The 23,514-nt window shown below is 38.2% G+C and overlaps 1 protein-coding gene across 9 annotated transcripts in view; it reads left to right on the forward strand.

The window, feature by feature from the left end:
• Positions 1–338: 338 nt before the first annotated feature.
• The window catches only part of LOC127433694 (membrane-associated phosphatidylinositol transfer protein 2-like), a 694,725-nt gene continuing 671,549 nt past the window's right edge, over positions 339–23,514 (forward strand). For 6 of the 9 annotated variants that reach the window (XR_007895915.1, XM_051685797.1, XM_051685804.1 and 3 more), the window contains exon 1: positions 339–903. The gene's annotated coding sequence lies outside the window, so the exon portion shown is untranslated. Of the gene's footprint in view, positions 904–9,852; positions 9,962–22,213; positions 22,509–23,514 lie in introns of those variants that run through there. The other 3 variants (XM_051685798.1, XM_051685801.1, XM_051685799.1) reach the window with 3 other exon arrangements.

Raw genomic sequence — 23,514 nt, forward strand, 5'->3', positions numbered from 1 at the left:
CTATGAATCATACTTTTGTGTCCTTTTGAAGCTTGAAGAGGTGGTCACCATAAACTGCCATTGTATGACATCACTGAGCACAACATTCTTTCACAATTTCTCCCTTTGTGTTAAGAAATAGAAAGAAAGTCGTATGGGGTTATAACAATACAGGGGTGAGTAAACAGTGACTGCATTTTCATTTTTGGGTGAACTATCGCTTTAATTTGAGAACGTCGCTACAATTTAGGAATTGCATTACATTTGCTCTCCACCAGAGGGCGCTACAGCGACGGAAAAAATAAGAATGAGGAAGGGGAAGGCAAATTTTCCCGTCCAATGATTACAGACCAGAAATGATGGTAAAGATAGAACACAGGAGAGAACGTGCAAGCAGAGAAAAGATAGGTCAAGGTTTTGAGAATGTGCATATGCTTTAAATAGATCCACAGAAAGCCCACGGGGCTTTACGCAAAATCACGGATCAGCATACCTGCACACTTTTTGTGCACGTTGTTTTTCTAAAGGATCAACAATATCTGCTGCAGATGATCTAACGCTACAGGAAGCCTGAAAACAACAATGCACAAGCAGTGAGCGCCTATCTGGATGAAAGCAGATCAGTAGTAAGGTTTAACCAGTCCCGTCACTTCCTATTTGACGTGTGCATGTTTGGACTGTCAGCAGGAGAACTATTTTAAAAACGGCGGACTGTTTTTAATGCCCTTCACGCGAATGCATGGATCAAAACAGTCGGCCTAGCTTTTCCTGTTTTATTTAGTCGGCTGAACTGGTAGCCTGCTGCTTGGGGGAAATAGCTTTGCACCCTCCGACAGATATCTCGACCTGAGCCGGGGATGTGCGTGGGCTAAAGCCACTGAACACTGATGGCAGCCGATTCGAGCTAAAATTCCCGCGCCCAAGGTAAGAAGAGCGAGCGCTCGTGAAATGTCTCCGCGCTTGTCAAATTTGAAATTAAATCCTCAACGGTCGTTTTTTAAATTCTAAACTGTCACTAACGGTCACCTGCTGGTTAACTAGTCAGTCACGGCCTGTTGTGTGCTGTCATCTTTAGTGACTGAAATAAATAAACCCTTAAAGCCTGATTTGGAAACTGATTGGCCCATTTAAACGAGCCATTAGGGAGTTATTAATGAGATTAATGGATTTCATTTGCTGTGAGTATCTGGTTGTTTAAACGTCCTTACGTTATTTAGTAGATGCTGTAATTTTCAGGCTTATCTTCAGGTTTTTACTGTTTTCAAGATTAGATGGGATTCATAAATGGGCCAATCTTCACAGTAGCATGAATAGTTAATGAATCTTATCACTGTGGAGGCTAATCACTGCTTGATAGTGTATTAAAAACTCTTGTGTGCTGTATTATTCATTTAGAATGACCATCAAGTATATATTGAAGGATATTTGGCAGATATCTAACATTAAAAATGTCCCATACAGAAATCTGAAATATGGCAGACTGTGTAAAATACATACTGACATCAAAATGCCACTTAGTTTTGCATATGCACAACATAATTCAAAATATGTCAAAAATGGCCATTTTTATATGTCATATGTGGGCATATTTTTAAATCAGTTAAAGCCATATATAATGTATTATAGGCTCATGTACGTTTGTATGGCATATATCCGATTTTTGTATGGGTTACTAGAGCTTCTTTCGTATATGTTTTGCATAGTTGTTTCCTGACATGCATGGAAATGTAATATACACATATTTGCAAATATGGTAACCTCAATAGGCTGGTCATATATGACACATAGGTGACACTTTTTCCATGTACAGTGCCTTGAAAAAGTACTCAACCCCCAATGCAGTTTTCACAGTTTTTTTGGTCAGATTCCAAATTTAGAATAAAGTATGACTTATTCCCCAGCTGGTACACAGTAGTGTATATCATGACAAAATATGTCCAAAACCTCTTAAAATTAAAATAAATAAAATAAAACCTAAAACTAAAATTCATCCCCCTACTTTAATACTTGGTTGAACCAACTTTTGCAGCTATTACATCAGTGTTTTTGGATAAGTCTCTTTCAACTTTGCACAAAGTGATGCAGCAATAGTAGCCAATTCTTCCTTGCAAAATTGCTGAAGCTGTACCAAGTTAGTTGGGGATTGGTGATGGACAGCTGTTTTGAGGTCTCTCCACAGATCAGAGGTCAGAACTCTGACTGGGCCACTCAAGGAAATCAAATTTCTTCATTTTAAGCCACTCCAGTGTTGCTTTGGTTTTGTGCTTTGGGTTATTGTCCTGCTAAAACACAAACTTACTCCCAGTTTTACACTTTCTGGCAGAGGGGAGTAGGTTCTTATCCAAAATCTCCTTTTATTTTGCAGCATTCATCATCCCATCAATATTCATAAGATTGCCAGTCCCTACTGCTGAAAAGCAACCCCCATCACATGATGCTACCACCAGCATGTTTCATTGTGGGGATGGTGTTATGTGGCTGATGTGCAGTGTTGGCTTTGCGCAAAATATACCTGTTAAGGCGGTCACACACCGGACGAGAAGCGCCACGCCGTGTCACGTTGCATCTAGGACACGGCACAGGTATCAAACATGGGGCACGTCGATGCGGTTCACGTGGCAGACAGTACACAAACGTTAGCAAGGTTTTCCCCTTTTTAAAGAATGAACAAGGCTAGAGTAAAAAATATACGTCCATTGATAATGATTTGGGTTGAATTTAATGGAAAATATTCAAGTTGCGCTCAGTGGCGCTGCAGAAATTTGAGCAGCCTCTGGAGTTGTAGGTGGCCGCTGCCGACAGACACCGAGTGGCGGTGGCAGTGTGCGTACATTCATAGAAAACAATTTTGAATTTTAGAACGCGCCATGTCGTCCGCCAGATGCATCCGCTGTGTGACCCCCTTTAGTGTTTAAGCCAAAAAGTTCCACTTTAGTTTCATCAGACCACAAGACCGTATGCCACATCTAGTGATGTATTGCAAAGTCTTTATGGACAAGCATGTGCTTTTTCTTCAGCAACGACTTTTTCCTATCCACTCTCCCATACAGCCCCTTTTGCGCAATAGTTTTGAGATTGTTGAGCCATGGACATTATTTTCATTTGCAGCCACTGACTTCTGTAGCTCAGTCAGAGTGATGGTTGGTATCACGGTAGTCTCTCTGGCAAGTGCCATTCTTGTTCGCGGATTAAAATTGGGTATGTTCATTCGATGTATGTTCATTGCCTTTGAAATGACCTTGTATCCTTCCCCAAATTTGTGCTTCTCCACAATTATATCCCTCACTTGTTTTAAATGCTATTTTGTCTTCATTTTTGGTTGTTCAAAGGAAAATCCAACCATACAGTTTGAGCTTATAGAGAGGGAAGGTATTTATGCTCATCAGTGTTTCCCACAGGATTTTGTGGGACTGTGGTGGGTGGAACTTGGACCCTCTAGGGAGTTCGGGGGCATGCTCCCCCATAAGAATCTTTTTTTTTACATTTTAAAGTTAAATGCATCAGTCTGGTGCACTTTGAGAGCAAAATTAAGAGGCAAGAACTTTGAGCTCTTGTAAACAATTTTGTGCTTTAGTAGTAATTTAATCATTAACACATTGGTTGTATAGAAATGAATGGTGATGACACGGCAAAAAAGTCGCAGCCACAAAACATGGTAAACGAGACTGAGTTTAACGCAGTTCACAAATGGTCAAAACACAAAATTGACTAGAGCATACATTTGAGCCATCAAAGAAATTAAGCAAAAGTGGTTACCTGTGTTGAACTTGCTCCTCAGATGCTGACTGGGAGTGAGAGATGTTTTGCCGAAGCAGCGTCCCTAAACACAACGCTATAGATCTTTTTTGTTATTATGAGAAGTGTAAAAATATTTTCAGTTCATTATGACACTGTGGGCCACCACAGTCTAGGTAATTAATGGGAAACACTGCTCATGAAGTAGGCTAATTGAAAGCAGCTAATCCACTAATTTCCAACACTAGTGGAGACTAGAGCAACAAATTGGATGTTTATAAGACAATATCTTGCACCTGAGCAAGGTTAACCTAGTGTCTACGAAGGGTATACACTTTTTTTATTCTCAAAATGTTAGTTTTCATGATAAACAATACTGTGTACCAGCTGGGGGAAAAAGTAATACTTAAATATATTCTAAATTTGGAATCTGACAAATTTTTTTGAAACTGCATTGGGGGCTGAGTACTTTTTCCTTTATTTTTTATTTATTTTTTTATTTATTCCCAATTCCCAATGTGCTTTTAAGTCCTCGTGGTGGCGTAGTGATTCGCCTCAATCTGGGTGGCGGAGGATGAATCCCAGTTGCCTCTGCGTCTGAGACCATCAACCCGCGCATCTTATCACGTGGCTCGTTGAGCGCATTGCCACGGAGACATAGCGTGTGTGGAGGCTTCACGCCATCCACCACGGCATCCGCGCTCAACTCACCACGCGCCCCACCGAGAACGAACCACATTATAGCGACCAAGAGGAGGTTACCCCATGTGACTCTACCCACCCTAGCAACCTGGCCAATTTGGTTGCTTAGGAGACCTGGCTGGAGTCACTCAGCACACCCTGCGAACTAGCGAACTCCAGGGGTGGTAGCCAGCATCTTTTACCACTGAGCTACCCAGGCCCCCAGGGCTGAGTACTTTTTCAAGGCACTGTATGTTTCAGAGTGGCATCCTTATAATGATTGTCAGGTTGTTTTGGGGTTGTTGAGTTTGTGACTCATACTATTGGTCTATTGGAAACCACCAAGTTAATTAGTCAGAGATAGCCTACCTGATTAAAAAAGATTAGCAATCCTTTAAAGTAACATTACCCACAGTCAAAATGAGTTTGTCTTGTAAAACACCATGCAGATCCAAAGCCATGTGGATATTCAATTGGTGGGTTCTCTGTTGTAGTAGCTACAAAAGTGGAATAACAATCTATCAATCTAAAGGTGCATCCCAAACCGCACAATTCTGCTCTATTCTGCGCCATTTTGTAGTGCGAGTAGTATGTTAACACTGAAAATGCAGCAAAAAGAAGTGTACTTTTAAGTAAGACGATGGACTTTTTCAACCATAAATATGAAGTGTAGAATGTTGGACACTTCATGCACTCAGAGCACATGGCTTGCCATACAAAACGGAAGGGGCAGAGTTATCTGCTGCACTGCTGGTCTGACAAAACTGTTTTGAATAATGAAGAATGTAGCAGTTAGCGAAACTTCAGTGGATACAGCACATTACAGTGTGTTGAATGCTTTACCATCACTCCAAGCTGTGTGAATATCAACGTTGTGTAAGATACAAGTGTTGAACTGAGGTTGGCTAACGCACTAAAGCTAGTGGCAACACATCACGTAAAACGGCAAATGATTCCGTGTAGTAAAAATCCGTTAAGTGTTCCATTTGGAACGATACTACACTTTGAAAATTCATACACTACATGGCTGAGTGCATAGTATATTTTGTAAGTGTATAGTGTGTCTAACGCTAACGCTATCATTCTATCTATTAATGCCTTTTCAAGACTCTTAAAAGTTGCATATCTGGCAGGGCCATAAAAAATTGAGGGGGACACTTTCCCAATATTCAGATTAGCGGTCAACCAATATTTGTTTCTTAAATTATTACATTTAGTCCGCCTTGAATATGTGGTTACATCATTGATATCTGGTATTGTTTTATTCTATCTTTGCAGGGCTGTTGATTAATAAACACATGGAACACAGCACTGCATCCTGTATTAATTTTGGTCTTGTCAAGATAATTAGGACGTTCTTCACATCTTAATCACGGGGTCACAATTATCTTGTCATTGAATTGTTAATTTTAGCTGCTATTCCACTTTGGAGCCTCTGCATTAGGAGGACACTCCCTTTCCCTTGCAACCTACATTTTAGGCAGCGAGTAGGCTATAGCACATAGTTTGCGATGTTCTTTTACAATATGGAAAAGGGAAAAATGCTTCTCTGTACCTAATTATCCTGCCAAAATGATTAGGTTTGTCCTTAATGAATCCTGTTATGAAGCAGCCATCGTAGAAAGAATGAGTCACGTATTGATTGCCTTCCACTCCCCAAACCCCCGCCCAACCCCTGTCCTGGCCGGAGAAATATCTGTTAATGGTTGCAGCTCTGGCAGGGACCTACGGGTGGATGGAGACGAGGCTGGCCACTGCCAGGCTCATGACAGCATGCCGAAATGACCCCGACACTAGCAGCAGTGAGCCAGTGCTACACCGGAGAGCAAAACCATGACGACACCACCGTTATACATACCTTGATATTTATAGCCACATAACACTGACATGTATTTCCCTCCAAACAAGGTAACCAAGCATGCCAGGGGCCAAAAAGGTGCTTCAAAACATACTTACCTTCACATGGACCAGAATGTTTGTTGTCCGTTGTCTTATTGTGAGAGCCACAGTTATTGGACGACTAATTGATACATTGTGACCCATCTCTAGTGGTCACTTTTGGGCATATAGATAATCAACAACTTTATTTCAATATAGTTCAATATTTTTCCATTGCTTTTAAATTGATTATGTTATTCACAATGCTTCATGGGATTGTAGTTCATTCCCTCATGGAAGACATTAAAAACACAGTCTTGTACCTTTTGTCTTTTATCAATTTTCAAATACTTTTATGCTTTCAAATCAAAGCTTTTAATGGTGCTATTCACCTTGGAGCTGGTTCGTTTGGTTAAAGGTTTTGAATTCTTGAAGTATTTTATGAAATTCCAATGGAAAAAGTAAATTAAAAAAATACTTCCGGAACCAAGATGGCTGAGAAAGTGGGCAGTGTTGCGCAGTATTGCATTTGTCGTCTGCATGATATGATTGACAGTCATTGGTGTACAGTGGAATCTGTTAACCCGTGTAACAGTAGCACTTTTCCCTCAAGCGAGCCGAGAGCATGACCGAGACTTTCGACCCTCTCCAGACACTATATCTAGCGGCTAAGACCATTAATAAATCAAGTGTGTACGTTGGTGTGCGAGTGGTTTGTATCCTGTTTAGTTTGTTCCGGATCTCCTTGAGTCATGAGTTGTCTTGTAGAGTGGTGGATCAGAGATGTCAGCACATCGTTGATACGTGCGGGGTGTTTCAATTCTATTTCCTGCTTGGATTTCTTGGCATACATTCCGCTGGGCACCACTGGCATCTCTGTTTTCAAATATACCCATTGTGCAGGAGCAGGAAATGTGTTGGTGTTTCTGTGTGGGCATATGCTTGGGTGTTATATAACTTATGGAAAGTTACAAATACCATAGCATCTCCACTGACGTCTCTGTTCCCTGTTCTGCTCATTAGTCAGCCCAGTGGATCTGGAACAGTTGATTCGTGCTGTCGACAAGGGGAACAGCATCTCTGTTCTAGATCTTGATAACTTGCAAAGGATACAAAGACTTCTACCATGATAGAATGATCATGGCATCCTAAATGTTGTAGCTTGACACAATCAGAGACTTAATTGTAAATAGAATAATAGATTACAACACTGTATACAAACTGTATACTGCTTAACTTTTTATAGGAAAAGTTCACCCCAGAATTAAAAATTCTGTCATTATTTACTTACCCCATGATGCGCGAAACCTGTAAGCTGTTAATTTTCTCTGGAACACAAATGGACTAATTTTTGAGGACTTTTCTTGTATGTTACTAAAAGGGGAAAAAACTAAATGGGTAAAGTTTGTCAAGACAAACTTTGATGTTGGCGTGACAAAGCCTTGCCTGATAGATTGATGGATGGATGGATGGATATGATAGGAAAAGGCCTTGTTCGTTTTTGTTTACATTTGAAATTTTTGACAGCTTATAAATAGTAAATAAACAGTCCGTCAATCCACCTTTTTCCTGAACGCGGAACTGTTCCACGATTCACCTGTTCAATTTTCCAGTCTCCAGTGTTTTCACCCGCATCGGCATATATTCTTAGCGGGTAAAGTACTACTTATGTAGAAATTGTTAAAAAACATGGCTCTATAGTGGCGATTCTTCACAGAGTTTAAATGTTTTTTTTTTTTTTTACAGTGCCTCACTTTAGTATGTAGATGACATGAAGCGATGGTCCAAGGTTAGTTACGTTGATATCATTAACTACTTTGAGTTATGACAGCCAACAACTGCACAAGTTGAGTGTGAAGTTAATTTTACTCCAAATAACACTTAAATGGTTTTTGTTCTCCATCGGGATTGCTCGTTTCGGTTAGTTTTACATTTCGTCAGAAAACAGACAATTAGAATCATCAGGAAAACTGGATTGATAGATAAATAGATAGATAAAAGCCTTGTGCATGTTTGTTTACAATTGGCCCGTTTAAACATTCCTTCAATATAAGTCAATGGGATTTGGGGGATTTTGGATCATCTACAATGGGAAAACCATTACCATGATCAGATAGAAAAGTCATTGCAACCCGAGTCACTGTGCCAAGTTTGGTAGATGTTGCTTGAAGGCTGCAGGACCAGTTACAGTTAGAAATTTCAGTCTTGGTTTAGGGCTTTTGAAGGGGGAAAAAAGGTTTTGAAACCTTTGACAATGACAGAATTTAGTTTTTTGGGTGAACTAGTAGCTGACACCATTAGAAACTGAGCCTATGTTTGTTGAAATTATAGCATCCACTGACCTCAAACCATTAGACAAATTGAAAGATTGCATAGGACCATCTCAGACCGCAATTGAAAGACTTATGATGACATAGCCGAACGTCAGTATCTTTTGAAATTTTAATAGTTTTTGTACGCCCCACTTACAGTAATAGACTTGGAAAGGCAATACACGGAAAGGACCACTCTATTAGTGAATAGTTTCCTGCTTCAACCTCTTTGTGACATCAGTACTTCAGGTTTTAGATTGTATGCACAGTGCGTGTGTGGGCATTAGTGTTTTCCACAAAGCAGAGCGTCATTATTAATGAATGCAATCAGGAAATGGGCAGTTGGTCTTAATAGAAGCTTAATTTTGGTAACAAATAGTTTCAGTGTTTGGTGGGAGAGAAGTGTTTTTGTCATAGTGGGCTCAGAGTGGAGAAAAGCGACTATATATTTCAGCCATTGCGCTTGGAGCGTGTTCAGACACTAATGGTATTACGCTGCATGTGGCACTCTGAAGCCACGCCCACTGTGGATTTGATTAATATTGACGCCCCCACTGTACCTATCTGAACTTAGAGAAGTGACTGTGGTGAAAAGGTGGCTTTGAAGATGCAAGAGCTGGGCGATATGTTGAATATTAACTATATTTATGATAATTTTGCTTGCAATATCAAATTAAGCAACAATGTGAGTATAGCATGATTTTATTGCACTTTTTATTTGACCATAAGTTACCTACCATGCGAATGTGAGTGTTGAGACAGCTGTTTTAATAACGTTTTTGATTTAAGCTTAAAGGAATATACCGGTTCTTACAAGTTAAGCTAAATCGACAGAATTTTAGATGTAATATAGATTACCATAGTATATAAAAATAAAATCAACTCAACTGGGTTACAGTGAGGCACTTACAATGGAAATGAATGGGGCCAATCCATAAACATTAAAATACTGTTTCAAAAGTATAGCCACAATATGTAAACTTTATACTTGTTAACATGATTTTAGTGTGATAAAATTGCTTACCTTAATATATATATATATATATATATATATATATATATATATATATATATATATATATATATATATATATATATATATATATTTGTTCATCTTAATAATTTTGGAATAATTTACAGAATAATGTACATATTTTGCTGTTTAGGAAGGAAATTCACCAAAGTCACATTCAACTGATCACAATATATAGTCAGGACATTAATAACGTGAAAAATTACTATTACGATTTCAATTTTTTTTTTTCAGAACTTCTTAAACTGCTTCAAAGAGTTCTCATCAAAAAATCCTCCACGTGCAGCAATGACAGCTTTGCAGATCCTTGACATTCTAGCTGTCAGTTTGTCCAGATACTCAGGTGACATTTCACCCCACACTTCCTGTAGCACTTGCCATAGATGTGTCTGTCTTGTCGAGCACTTCTCACGCACCTTACAGTCTAGCTGATCCCACAAAAGCTCAATGGGGTTAAGATCCATAACACTCTTTTCCAATTATCTGTTGTCCAATGTCTGTGTTTCTTTGCCCACTCGAACCGTTTCTTTTTGTTTTTCTGTTTCAAAAGTGGCTTTTTCTTGACAATTCTTCCCATAAGGCCTGCACCCCTGAGTCTTCTCTTTACTGTTGTACATGAAACTGGTGTTGAGCGGGTAGAATTCAATGAAGCTGTCAGCTGAGGACATGTGAGGCGTCTATTTCTCAAACTAGAGACTCTGATGTACTTATCCTCTTGTTTAGTTGTACATCTGGTCTTCCACATCTCTTTCTGTCCTTGTTAGAGTCAGTTGTCCTTTGTTTTTGAAGACTGTAGTGTACAACTTTTTATAAAATCCAGTCTATTGCATATTGTGGCAACTCAAAAACAAACACAAACACAATGTTAAGCTTCATTTAACTAACCAAATAGCTTTCAGCTGTGGTTGATATAATGGCAAGTGATTTTCTAGCACCAAATGATCAATTTAGCATGATTACTCAAGGATAAGGTGTTGGAGTGATGGCTGCTGTCTAGATTTGATAAAAAATGACTTTTTTCAAATAGTTATGGTGCTGTTTTTTACATCAGTAATGTCCTGACTATACTTTGTGATCAGTTGAATGCTACTTTGGTGAGTTAAAGTACCAATTTCTGCCACAGGTTGTTGTGTTCTACTAACTCATTTTACAAACTTAGGAGGATGTCTGTTGAATAATTAGGCTATAAGTTGGAAACTGTGGTACAATACTGCAGTATTGCCATTTATGCTGTTCTGAGAACTAACTGGTAAGACACCAGGGCCAATGGAGTTTTCCCGCCACTGCATGCACAAATACCTGTTTGTGCCATTGGCCCTTTTAATCATTGTATCGCAGCAGCTGTTTCCATCACTTGCTCAACTCTTTGCTTTTTATCGTGAGGTTTTTGGATTTGCATTTTTTTCAGCAGATATTTGCATTGCAAAGCCATGCAGAAGTAGAATGAATGGTTTGAAGAGCGATTGCCAGTTGATAAACACAGACGAGAAGTTTGCATTAGTGTATCATGAACCTGGTTTAAAATATATGCTGCAAACGTACAAAAGTCCTATTTGCATATTTTCACTTAGACAGTAGCCCCAAAATGTATTTGAACACTTGCACCACACTTAAAAATGAATGTCATTTCATGACACAATTTTATATCAAAGAAAATGTCATCCGCAAAAAATAAAATAAAAAAGATGCTAGAGCTTTTCTCTAAGCCATTTGTTTTTCAACTGGTGTCTGTAACTATGGACATATTTCACTAACTTTTGACAAACAGAATGTGTCCAAGTACTGTTTGTCTTCATTTTGAACAATATATCTATTGTATAATAATTTGAAAACTACTTTTTGTTAAATATTTAGCTTTAAAAGTGTGTTTGTGCCACTTGGTTTGATATTTTGTTATTTAATACAAACCCATTCATATATGTGGATTTAAGTATCCAAACACTTTTTGAGGCCACTGTATATTTATCCCACGTCATCATGACTTATTTGGTCGTATTTGTATGTCACAGTTCTTTTGCATTTTGCGTTTTCCCTCCTGGCCACGTTATTTGTTCCTGGCCATTACCCAACAGCAAATCAGCAGTCCCATCAGGTATCCACCTTATAAAACTCATGTATTATATGCCGAGCCCCCTAATGTGCTCTGCCAACATCCTCAAAGCACCAATGATATACCATCTCAGACTCAAACCCAAGCCGTTTTCTCAATAAGATCCATTCTCTCACAACCGGTCCCTAAAAAGGCTTTTTAATAGCCCGGAGTGGAGGCTCTGCATGCAGTGAGTGGCTGACGATTATCTGAGCTTAAATCCCCATGAGGTGAGTGATTTATTACAATAATTTAAAGAAACGAGTGCGCACGGAGGCGAGCCACTATCAGCTGGTCTGCGCTATAAATAAACTGCCTTTTCTCATCATCCGCCCCTCACGTCAACGGTTTGTTTGCGCTTCCCTCTTTCTCCATTTATTTGTGTTTCTTCTGTAGTGGCACGTCGTACAGGACATATTTGCCTCTTAATTTATTGGAAATAACAGAGTGAAAAGAATTTTACAGTGTTTTTCAAAAGATTTGTAAGAGCACTTTGTTTATGTGTTTGATTAGTAAGATGGAAAAGACTTTGGAATGGATTATATGTTGTATTTCATTGTCGGCAGTGAAGCACATCGTGTTGTGAATTCAATTTAAAGTATTTTCGGTACTTCATATTGGCTGACCTTAAAGGTGCACTCAGTAATTTTTCCTCATTAAAGAAGTTTAACTCCTAAAGACATTTTGCAATATATGTAGGAAATCATGAGCACTCACATTAAAATGAAGACTCCAGTCATATCAGTAACCTTATAAAAGCTGTTTTATTCTACATGGAGAGGGTCCGCACATGGGGGCTGCCATGTTAGAATCACATGACCAGCCGAATACTACTCGCTTAATCTCAATAACCGTCCTGTTATTGGACACTTTCACTCATGGATTAAAGTAATCATGGCTGACTGTGAATACTAAACTTCAACAATGGCATCTGAAACTGAAAAATATTGATTTTAAATTATGCTGCATCCAAGTGCACCTTTAAAAATCACAATCACAATCACAATTTTTTTTTTTTTTTTTTTTAAATAACCACAATTAATTTTTTTGTCCAAATCGATCTGCCCTAGATTTTATGACACTAAAATCATGTTAACATGCATATTGTTTACGTCTTATTTAACATTTACGGATTGGCCCCATTCATTTCCTGTGTAAGTGTCTCAATGTAATCCAGATTTTTGCTTATTTTAAAGAAAAGTCTAAATTAATTTTCACGGTAATCAACATTATGCCACAAATGTTGTCGATTGAGCTCAACCATGAACAGTCCTTCAACCATAATAGCCAAACAGACTTAATTTTCGAAACACCCTCCTTTTCATGCATTGTGTTCTGTGTTGGCATTGCATTAGACTGTCCTGTTAAACAAAGGAAACTTATGTTACTGTTGTGTGCTTGCAGATTGATTTAGAATAGAAGCCTTTATTTTGGTCACACATTATACTTACATTTTTGCATATATACAGTGAAATTTATTTGTTTTCACTTATCTCAGCTAAGCTGGGGTCAGAGTGCAGGGTCAGCCATGATATGGCACCCCTGGAGCAGATAGGGTCAAGGGCCTTGCTCAAGGGCCCAACAGTGGCATCTTGGCAGTGCTGGGGCTTGAACCCCCAATCCTCTGGTCAGTAACACAGAGCCTTAACCGCTGAGCCACCACTGCCCCTGATTTTGAGTTACTCTGCTTAGTTGGATGAACACTGGCATGTCATGGGCAGCACTGATCATGTGCGATCAAAGCAAGCGAGTGTCAGACTCCTGCGTCTGTGTTTTGTCAGTTGTATAAGGATGCCAGAGAACTTAGCATCAATTAAATTTTCCGAATTGCCATTACTAGATAGATGGGTCTGTTAACAGAAACCTGCTGATGGCAGTCAGGTCGGCTAGAAGGATGTAAAAGGTCAAACACACCCAAAGTCCCCAAAATACTTCCTGTTTTTGTAATTCACATAGAGAGATAAGCATGACACTTCTACTCTTGACATACAAGACTGCTCAAGAAGGTTGTGCATAAAGTCGGATGGACTGGATGATTTTTGCTGCATTTGAGATGTTTCCTTTTTTTATTTTTATTTTATTTTTTTTAAATCAAATCATGAACCAAACTATGCAAGGTAGAGAAAAATGCGACCCAGACTACATGAAATGTGGCTTCATTTGCAGAAAGGATAAACATAAACATGTTTGTGGTGAACACTATAGAGTGCAAGAGTGCCCGCCAACGTTTTCAGTCGTCGTGGTTCTAAAGTATTTTTCCTATTCATTTTTTCCAAATGGATTAAATAAAATCCTTCCTAAAAGAGCTCTAAGCCATGAACTAAGCCAACCAGCTCTGAGGTGAATCACAACATTACAAACTTTTGGAAAAAAAAAAAAAAAAAAAGTGTTTGAAAATCAAACAAAAAGATGAAGTTACAACACTGTGTACTTAACATCTTTAATAAGGGAATACACTACAATCCCGTTAAGTATTGCGAATGAGGTAATCAAATTGAAAATAGGGCTTGGAAATTGAATGCGTTAATTTCAGCGATTAATAGTTGACTGTTTAATGCATGTAGGGGAGAGCGGGGCACAAACTAACACGGGGCTGGTTGTAACACATGGATTAAAAGTTTCCACACACAGTGGTAAGACAAACTTAATTTATCTACTTGTTTGCCATATCAACACTGTGTAGAGCAAAAAGTGTGACAAATTTAAAAAAAAACTTTGGAAGGTATTGCCAAGTAAAATTACACTCGTTATTTTCATCTCCGTTTATTTATTTATTATTAATTATTTTTATTGTTTCCATTCAGCAAATCAAATAAACAACAGAAATCAAATTATATAAAATTAATCCCTTCCCCCGAACACCTCCATACCACGTGCAAATGCGAGATAACGGGGTGTAACTTAACTTCTCCGGTTAGTTTGATAGAAAGGCTTTGCAATGGCGAAATAGGGGCAAGAACTTCCTGTTCAATACAAAACCAGGGAGGGGCTCTCTCAGGTGAAAGCGACCAATGAGCCAAATGTCTGAGACCGAATGCATAATAATAAAACAAAATCTTGGGTAGGCCTAGCCCACCTTTGTCATTCAGCCTATGTAATTTAATGAAATGTAATGAGCAAGGTCTTTGACCCTGTCTGCTCCAGGGGTGCCGTATCATGGCTGACCCTGTGCTCTGATATGCAAAAAAAAGAATTTCACTGTATATATGCAAAATGTATAATGTGTGACAAAATAAAGGCGCTCATGAGGGGTGCCAGCGGCTTGCAACATCCCTTCAAGATCTCAGCATCAGCATTAGGTGCATAAATATTATCCAAAATAAGACTTTGCCCCTGAATTTCAGATAAAACAATAATGACACTTCCTAATTTATCTTTAATCTGTTTGAGACATTTGAATTGTAGATGTTTACTTATTAGTGTAATAACTCCCCTGCTCTTACTTTTAGTTTCTTTCATTCCTTGAATTTTGAATTCTTTGACATATTGTCCTCCTAGAACAGTTATGGAACAGAGTGTATCGAATATCACCGGTGTATGTCATTAAAAGTGTTAACTAGCAAAGTGTGCAGAAGCTAGCCGTTCACACGTCCGATCCTCGCATGGCGTCATGTGACAACTCATCTCCGTTTTTAATGTTTATTTAAAACAAGGCAAACTTGGTATCATTTTAATCTCCAACCTGTTAACTAGCATATTGTATAGTCGTTTAATGTTTAGCTTGCCAACTGTATTGAATAGCCAGATTTAAATCCCAGTTACGCTGACTATTAGAACAAACTACATATGCAATTCCATGCAGTCATATTGTAGTTTATCGTCTAGATATTTTAATTAGATCAGAAACAAGGGGGATTTGAAGCTGTCATATTTTCATGTTATTATGTCATTTTACTTTCCTTCTTTCCAGGTAGTAAAACATTAGTGATGTTTCAGGAATTGAAAAAATAAAATAAAACGGATACTGCATTAATTGCGTAATTGTTTTGATGTGTTTAAAAGTTAACTATTAATCGCAGAAATTAAAGTTAGTCAATTTCCCAGCCCTAATTTTAAGTTTAGAAACCACATATTTTTTTCTATTGCAATATATTCATATACTGTACATACAAATATATCGGTAGTAGAGGTCGACCGATAACAGATTAATCGGCCGATAGTGTTTAAAATGGATTTATAATATGTCACAAAAAAAAAAAAATCTTTCTAAATTCAAAATAAAATCCCAGATGCAGTTTTTTGTTCAACCAAAATTCCAGTAATAACCAGAAAAAAGATTTGTTTACTTTTAATTGCTTATATTGTAATAGGTTGTAGATTATTGTATGTGTGCACATTTTTAATATCCTCATTTGTTTGAGCAGCTGGAAGCAGTGAAGCTCAAACTTTTCCAAATAAGAGTACCTGGTGTATTTCAAAGTTATAGTGCCTTTTAAAGTTAAAAGTTCCACAACATCCCCCCCCCCACGCCATAAAGTGCATCTGGAATTTAATTACATTTGGACTCTTGTAGCCTCTGTCTGGCCCTCCCCATCACAGGAAGGAAAGAGTAAGAACATGTAATATTGGCTACCAATTAAACTATTGGCAGACTAACTGGCTTTCTTTCAACACATTATCGAATCAGCACAATCCAATATCGTTCGAGCTCTAATTTGTATTCATTTATTTATTTTATCCCAATTTTTTTGGAATGCCCAATTCCCACTACTAGGTCCTCGTGGTGGCGCGGTTACTCACCTCAATCCGGGTAGTGGAGGACAAGTCTCAGTTGCCTCCGTTTCTGAGACCGTCTATCCACGCATCTTATCACGTGGCTTGCTGTGCATGACATCGTGGAGACTCGCAGCATGTGGAGGCTCATGCTACCCTCTGCGAACCACGCACAACTTACCACGTGCCCAATTGAGAGCGAGAACCACTTAATCATGACCACGAGAAGGTTACCTCATGCAACTCTACCCTCCCTAGCAACCGGGCCAGTTTGGTTGCTTAGGAGACCTGGCTGGAGTCACTCAGCACACCCTGGATTCGAACTCACGACTCCAGGGGTGGTAATCAGCGTCAATACTCGCTGAGCTACCCAGGCCCCCTTAATTTATATTTATTTATATAATGGTACATAAATCAAAGTGATATGTGTGGAAAACAAGTTGAATGTGTGCCCCTGCCTGTTTAAGTAAGAGTCTGTGATACATGATTTATTTTGAGATTGTGATGGTTTGTTTTGGTATGGGGATACAGTATTAATTTGATTTGTTCAGGTCTTGAAAAGGTCTTAAAAAGTCTTAAATTTGATTTTAAAAACTCTGCAGCAACGTTGTTTATAGCACAGGACTTATAAATAAACAAGCCTGAAACACACTGGGGTCTCTTATTTTGAAATGCTGAAATTTTGAAAACAATATTGGCAACTATCGACAGATTTTTGCCGATAACCGATAGTTTCAGCACCAATTTATCTGTGAAAACGATATATCGGTCTATCTCCAATTAGTAGTTTGAGAGTGTAGGGTGAGCAACTCGATTGCATCATTCACAGCGTGTCATGCGAGTGGGCGGTCACTGCAGAGCTCTTTTGATGCGCTTTGTGTGCCGGGATTCTCTGATTGATGAATCGTTTGCATTCAGGATCATGGCTAGTGTAGTTCTTCTCCAAACATTCCGATATTAAACCAGATTTTTTTAAAATGAAGATGAAAGAACTAGAGCCCGACCGATACTGATTTTAGAGGGGGGAAATTCACTGATTACCGATATGGTGGCCGATTATAGTTAATTTTTGAGCTGGAATGAAAACAGACCTTTTCTATGTGGATTGTTCACCGATTTTGCACTGATATGACTATGCAAAGGTACTCAGAAGGCTGCTTTGTTAAACAAATATTTTTATCAAAGAATATTTGACATTATTATTATACATTGTCAACAAATTCTAGAAATGAGCACTGAGAAAATAAAGAATAAATAAAAATACAATAAATAGCAAAATAAACATCAGTATTGTATGTGCAGTATCAGTCAATTGCTGACCATTTAAATAAAGAATAAATTAAAATTATAGTTAAATAAAAATCAGGACTGTATGTTTAGTATCAGTCAAATGCTGATGTACTATTTTAATACTGCCAAAACAGTCACAAACAATAACTCTTTGTTCGCTGCCGAGTCAAGAGATAAACGGCGGCAGCGGTGTTACACCGTATTCTGCTGTACAAGTTCAGGGGAAACTGTCAGCGGTGGAAAACCAGACTTTTAAATATTACATTTTGTAAATGCAACGACTGGAATTGTTCGGTTGAAGGGGGTACCAAACCGCGAATCCTGAACAAAACAGTTTGGTGAATACATGTTTACTCATTAGCTTCCACTCAGCTGACAAGGTATGAAAGTAGCTGCGTGATTAGCTAGTTAGCTATAAGCTCGTTGTCACGGAGAGTAAAAGATGGATGTTATTTATTTACTTTCCAGGATTGCATCTCACCAACTAGGTAACACCGTAGCGTGAAATCAACACTCAACAGACACAATCCACCACCACACCGTTGTCTGCTGAGCTGCAAAAAGATGCTTTGCGTACCTTTCAATCTGCTACGTTACTGACAAACAATAGTTGGCTAACAGCAAACAGATGTGATAAACATGAGTGACATGGTTGTTAGGGACAGGCTTAACGTTATTAGTTATGTTAGTTATATTGAAAAGGGAAAATGATGGGGTCATTGTTTATTAACTTTCCAATATGTATTTCACAAACTAGTTAGCAACTTACCGTGAAGACACCGCTTAACTACGCACTGTCTGCAGAACCACCGTCAGCTCAGCTCTGTAAACAATGGAGTTGGAGCGCACTCTGCTGGACAAACTACATTATGACACCAATTCTAAATCACCCCAAGCATTGTTTTCTGCATAATATGTTCTGAAAAAAAGTTTTCATATCTGCGCATATCGGAAAACATATACGCCGATACCGATATATCTGTGAAAGGCTAATATCGGCCGATCGGGCACTAGAAATAACGTGTACTGATGGTTTCAACAAAAGCATGTACCATCGATTAAAAACCTCAGAGCTCATGGTAGGTCTGTCTTTAAAGGTTTATAAGTTAATGATAAAAATCAATTAATATTTAGTAAAAATGAAAGGGATTTTTACTTTCAGAACCTTCTTCCAGATCCTTTATTCTGTGAATCATTTTCTGCCAAGAGCATGAAATCATCAAAATTCCAGAGATATTTAGAAACTAAAATTGTCAATAGGCCTATTCAGCCCATGTCATGGTAATAATTCTGCATATTTTTAGGCCTAGCAGTTGATATGCTTGGTAATTCCTTTATTTATTTTTTTATTTTAAGGACATATTATTTTAGGGCAAGATACTTTGGTACTGAGCTGAGTTGCCACTTGATGACCAAGGTAAAATTTTGGTTCTGAAGCAAAACTTGTTGAAAACCTCTGTGCTGGTGTCATCTAAGTTCTCGTTTTCCTTCATGTATGCATTCTGCATGGAATTGGACATTTGAAGCTGCTGTGCTGACTAACAAACATGATGTGCTGTTGTAATTGTGCACCTGCTAAGAAGCGTCCAATCGTAGAGGACGCCAACCCTAAAGAAATCAATAGAGCTCTTAGCATCCCCTCAGAGCTTAAGGTTGTGCCATATGAAATGTCACACATATCTAATCTACGGGCCGACCTCACATTAACACTGTTTAAGTGAATTAATCTTGGAGGTCGATGTGATTCTCGGAACCGCAGTATGGCTTCAGTGAGCTAGTATTTATCACTGTTTTGATAGAAGTGAAATGTGTTATTCATTTTTATTACATTTTTATTAGTGCATAACAACACAGCCTTCACATTCTTCACATGTTTAAATCAAATGTCTGATGTCAATTTTGGTACACACTAATGTAAATAAACTGTCATAATGGAATGTGATGTGAGATCAAGCTAAGAGATTGTATATTTGCAAGTTGCAATTTAACCTTTGTCATTCACAACCCCAATTCCAAAAAAGTTGAGACGGGCAATTTAAGACTAATAACAATTTGACGATTTAAAATAAAAAGGCAGTGTGAAACAGGAGATGTTAAACCAACTTTTTTGGAGCATGTTGCAATCATCGGATCTGAAATTACTATCCATTTAAAAAAAAAAAAAAAAAAAAAAAAAAAAATGAAATTCACAAGGTAAAACATCATATAATGTGTAGCTGTAGTGCTTTCAATATAGCAAAGGGTGAGTATAATTTACAAATCACTCCTTTTTGTTTTTATTAGCATTTATCATACTGTCCCAACTTTTTCTGAACTTGGGTTGTATAAAAAAACAAAAAAAGCAAAGTAATGGTTTTTTCTGTGGTTGATGCAACATTAGAACATGGTGTTCTTGAGAGGAAACCACTTTGCTACTGTTCAGATGTATTTTGTCATTGAAGTGATAAAATCTGAAAGAATATAGTAAGATTGAATGTTTTCGATGATGGTTTTATCTTAGGCTTCCTCCAGATTTACATGCTTTGGAACACACTAAAAGTGCATACTTTACTGGTGATGTAAAAGTACATACAGTGGCAAGGAAAAGTATGTGAACCCTTTGGAAATACCTGCTTTTATATATAAATTTGTCTTAAAATATGGTTTGAACTTCATCTAAGTTTTCAATAATGAACAAACACAAACTGTTTTAACTAATAACACACAAATTGTTGTATTGTTCTTGTACATATTGAATACATAATTCAAACATTCACAGTATAGGTTGGAAAAACGATGTGAACCTGTAGGCTAAAGATGTCAACAAAAGTTAATTAGAGTCAGATGTTAGCAAACCTGGCATCCAGTTAATGAAACGAGATTAGAGATGTGGGCTAGAGCTACTTTGACTTATAAAAAGCACTCAAATATTTGTAGTTTGCTATTCACAAGAAGCATCTGCTGTCGTGGACCATGCTTCACAAAAAAGAGATCTCAGAAGACCAACGATCAAGAATTGTTGCTATACATAAAGCTGGAAAGGGTTACAAAGTTTTCTTGAAGAGCTTAGAAGTTAGACAAATTTTCTATAAATGGAGACGATTTAGTACTGTGGCTAATTTCCTTTTAAGTGGCCGTCCAGCCAAGATGACTCAAAGGGCACACCGCAGAATGCTCAATGTAAAAAAAAATAAGAACCCTAGAGTGACAACTAATGTTTTGAATGAATCATTGGAACTGGTTAGCAGCTTTGTTCATGAGTCTACTATACAGAAAATATGAAACTGTCATGGTATCCATGGCAGGACACCACAAAGGAAGTCGCAGCTTTCCAACAAAAACATTGCTGCATGTCTGAAGTTTGCCAAAGACCACCTTGACACTTCACAGTGCTACTGGGAACATTTGTTGTGAACAGTTGAATTTTTTGGGAAGAACACGCAGCACTACGTATGGCATAAAAAGGGCACAGCATACCAACATGAAAACATCATCCCAGTGGTAAAGTATGGTGGAGGGAGCATCATAATTTGGGGCTGCTTTGCTCCTTCGGGGCTGGGAACGTTTGCCATCATCGAGGGAAAAATGAATTCCCAATTGTGATGCAGCAGGACAAAGACCCTAAACATGGAAGTAAATCCATTACAGAATGGCTTCTGCAAAGAAAATCCACCTTTTGGATTGACCCAGTCAGAGCCCAGACCTTAAACCAATAGAGATGCTGTGGAACGACCTCGAGAGAGCTGTTCACACCAGACATCCTAAGAATATAGAGCTGAAGCAGTTCTGTAAGGAGGAATGGTCCAAAATTTCATCTGAACATTGTGCAGGTTTAATCCGAAATGCTTGGTTGAGGTTATTGCTGCCAAAGGAGGATCGACCAGTTATTAAATCCAAAGGGTTCACTTACTTTTCCACAACACTGAACTTTTAATGGGATGTGTTCAATAAAGATATGTAAGATTATAATTGTTTGTGTGTTGTTAGCTTAAGCACATTGTGTTTTTCAATACTTGTGACTTTGAATTTCTTCTAGGAGTAGGGTTGATGTTTTCATGCAGTCTGTAGTCATTACAATTAGCTCTATATAAACAATAGAAGTCTATGAGATGTCTTAATTTAGACTTTGAAGAAGATGAGATCACATTTTATGACCATTTTATGAATTCCAAAGGGTTCACATACTTTTTCTTGCCACTGCATGGTTTTAAATTACTTTTACATGAAGTTAACTGCAATCATTGCCTCTGAAGAAAGGTATGTCTTGCGAGACAAGACAGTACGTACAATTGCTTCGCCTGTTACCGGTTCAGATTTTTTTTCTTCCACTGTAATGTTTAGTGACAGGCCTGTGTTCATATTAAGCTGCAGATGTTGCTCTGTGCTGCCCTTAGACTCAATCTAATAGCTATCAGTCAGTCTGCAAGAGCAAATGCAAACAGGAGGGGGTGGGGCTGTTCACTAGCACAGCAGTTAGTGGGCCGTCCTTGAGCCGCTTTCATCACACCCACCCCAGCCAATCCCACAACAGCCTTTTGCATTACCATGGCAACAGATCTTTATAGCCCCACAAGAGGACGATACAGAGGAAAAGGTTGCAACTGAGAAGGAGATAAAAAAGACGTTTTTTCCCCCCTTGTTTCCTCTATGATTTAACAGGCAGTGTTTTTTCAGTGCCATTTTACACAAGAGGATAAAGTAGCATTACAATGGTGCTGATGCTAGAATGGTTCTGTTTGGGAATAGGATATGCAAAGAATGTTTTTTGTCGATTGATCAGAACACATGGATAGACAGCATGATATGCACCATTTAACAGGTAAATTGGATGGATATTTTGCTTGGTTTTGAGTCCCAGTGCTTGGTTTTCGATGCAACTGGTGTTTTTTGGGAGAGTATAATTGTGCTGAGAACGCAATTCAACACTTGAATGTTTTCCTGTTTTGTTCTGAGTGTCTAATGGAATGCACTTGAATCCCACTGTATTTTCACATGCAAATGAATCGGTGATGTTTTTGATTGTGATGTCACAATGGAAATATTCATCATTCATTTTTAAGACCCGAACAACACCGTCTTGCAATAACTGATACACGCCTTGACGTATTAAGATGGTGGTCGGGGTGGGAAAAAATCTTACTTAATTTCACCAAGGAAATGGTTAAATGTGATGTCAACATTTGGCCATCTGTAGTCACTTTATAGGGTGTACGTTACATATATTGTACGCTCTGCAAGCATTTCTTTATCTAATAATAATAATAAAAAATATATATAAATATATATCAAATAAAAGATACTCTAGGTGTCCTTTTGATTAGAAACCTGTTGAAATGCAGCATATTTTGATGTTCTGATGTACAGTAATTGACATGAAGATCTAACATTCTGGCATGGACACTTGACACAAACAAGCAATTACCATTTGCGTTGCTCATTTAATGCTGTAAGCGAATTAATATGCCATTTAAATATTATTGCTCCTCTTCTGTTTAGTCTGTTTTGACTCTCATAGTCGTTTTTGGTGATTTAGACATTCTGTTTTTGAGATGTACTTTAAAAAGATATTGGATCATGTTGCAAGCTCCATGTGTCTGAGTGTGTGTGGTTTTGTGTGATTGGACACAGATAGCTTAGGATCCTTGGAGAGCTCTCTCAATTGGAACTGTCCTCTCATGAGAACTGGGGGTACTTGCCAACGAAAGGAATTTTTAGAAACCTTCAGAACGTAATTATGGAAAATAGCTTGTTCCATTGCATCTGCAGTTAATGAGAATTGTGTTTAAAATGTTGGGTGATTTACTTGGACGTAGTGTAGCATAATG

This window comes from Myxocyprinus asiaticus, chromosome 43 (assembly GCF_019703515.2).
Source record: "Myxocyprinus asiaticus isolate MX2 ecotype Aquarium Trade chromosome 43, UBuf_Myxa_2, whole genome shotgun sequence".
Classification (NCBI taxonomy): Eukaryota; Metazoa; Chordata; class Actinopteri; order Cypriniformes; family Catostomidae; genus Myxocyprinus; species Myxocyprinus asiaticus.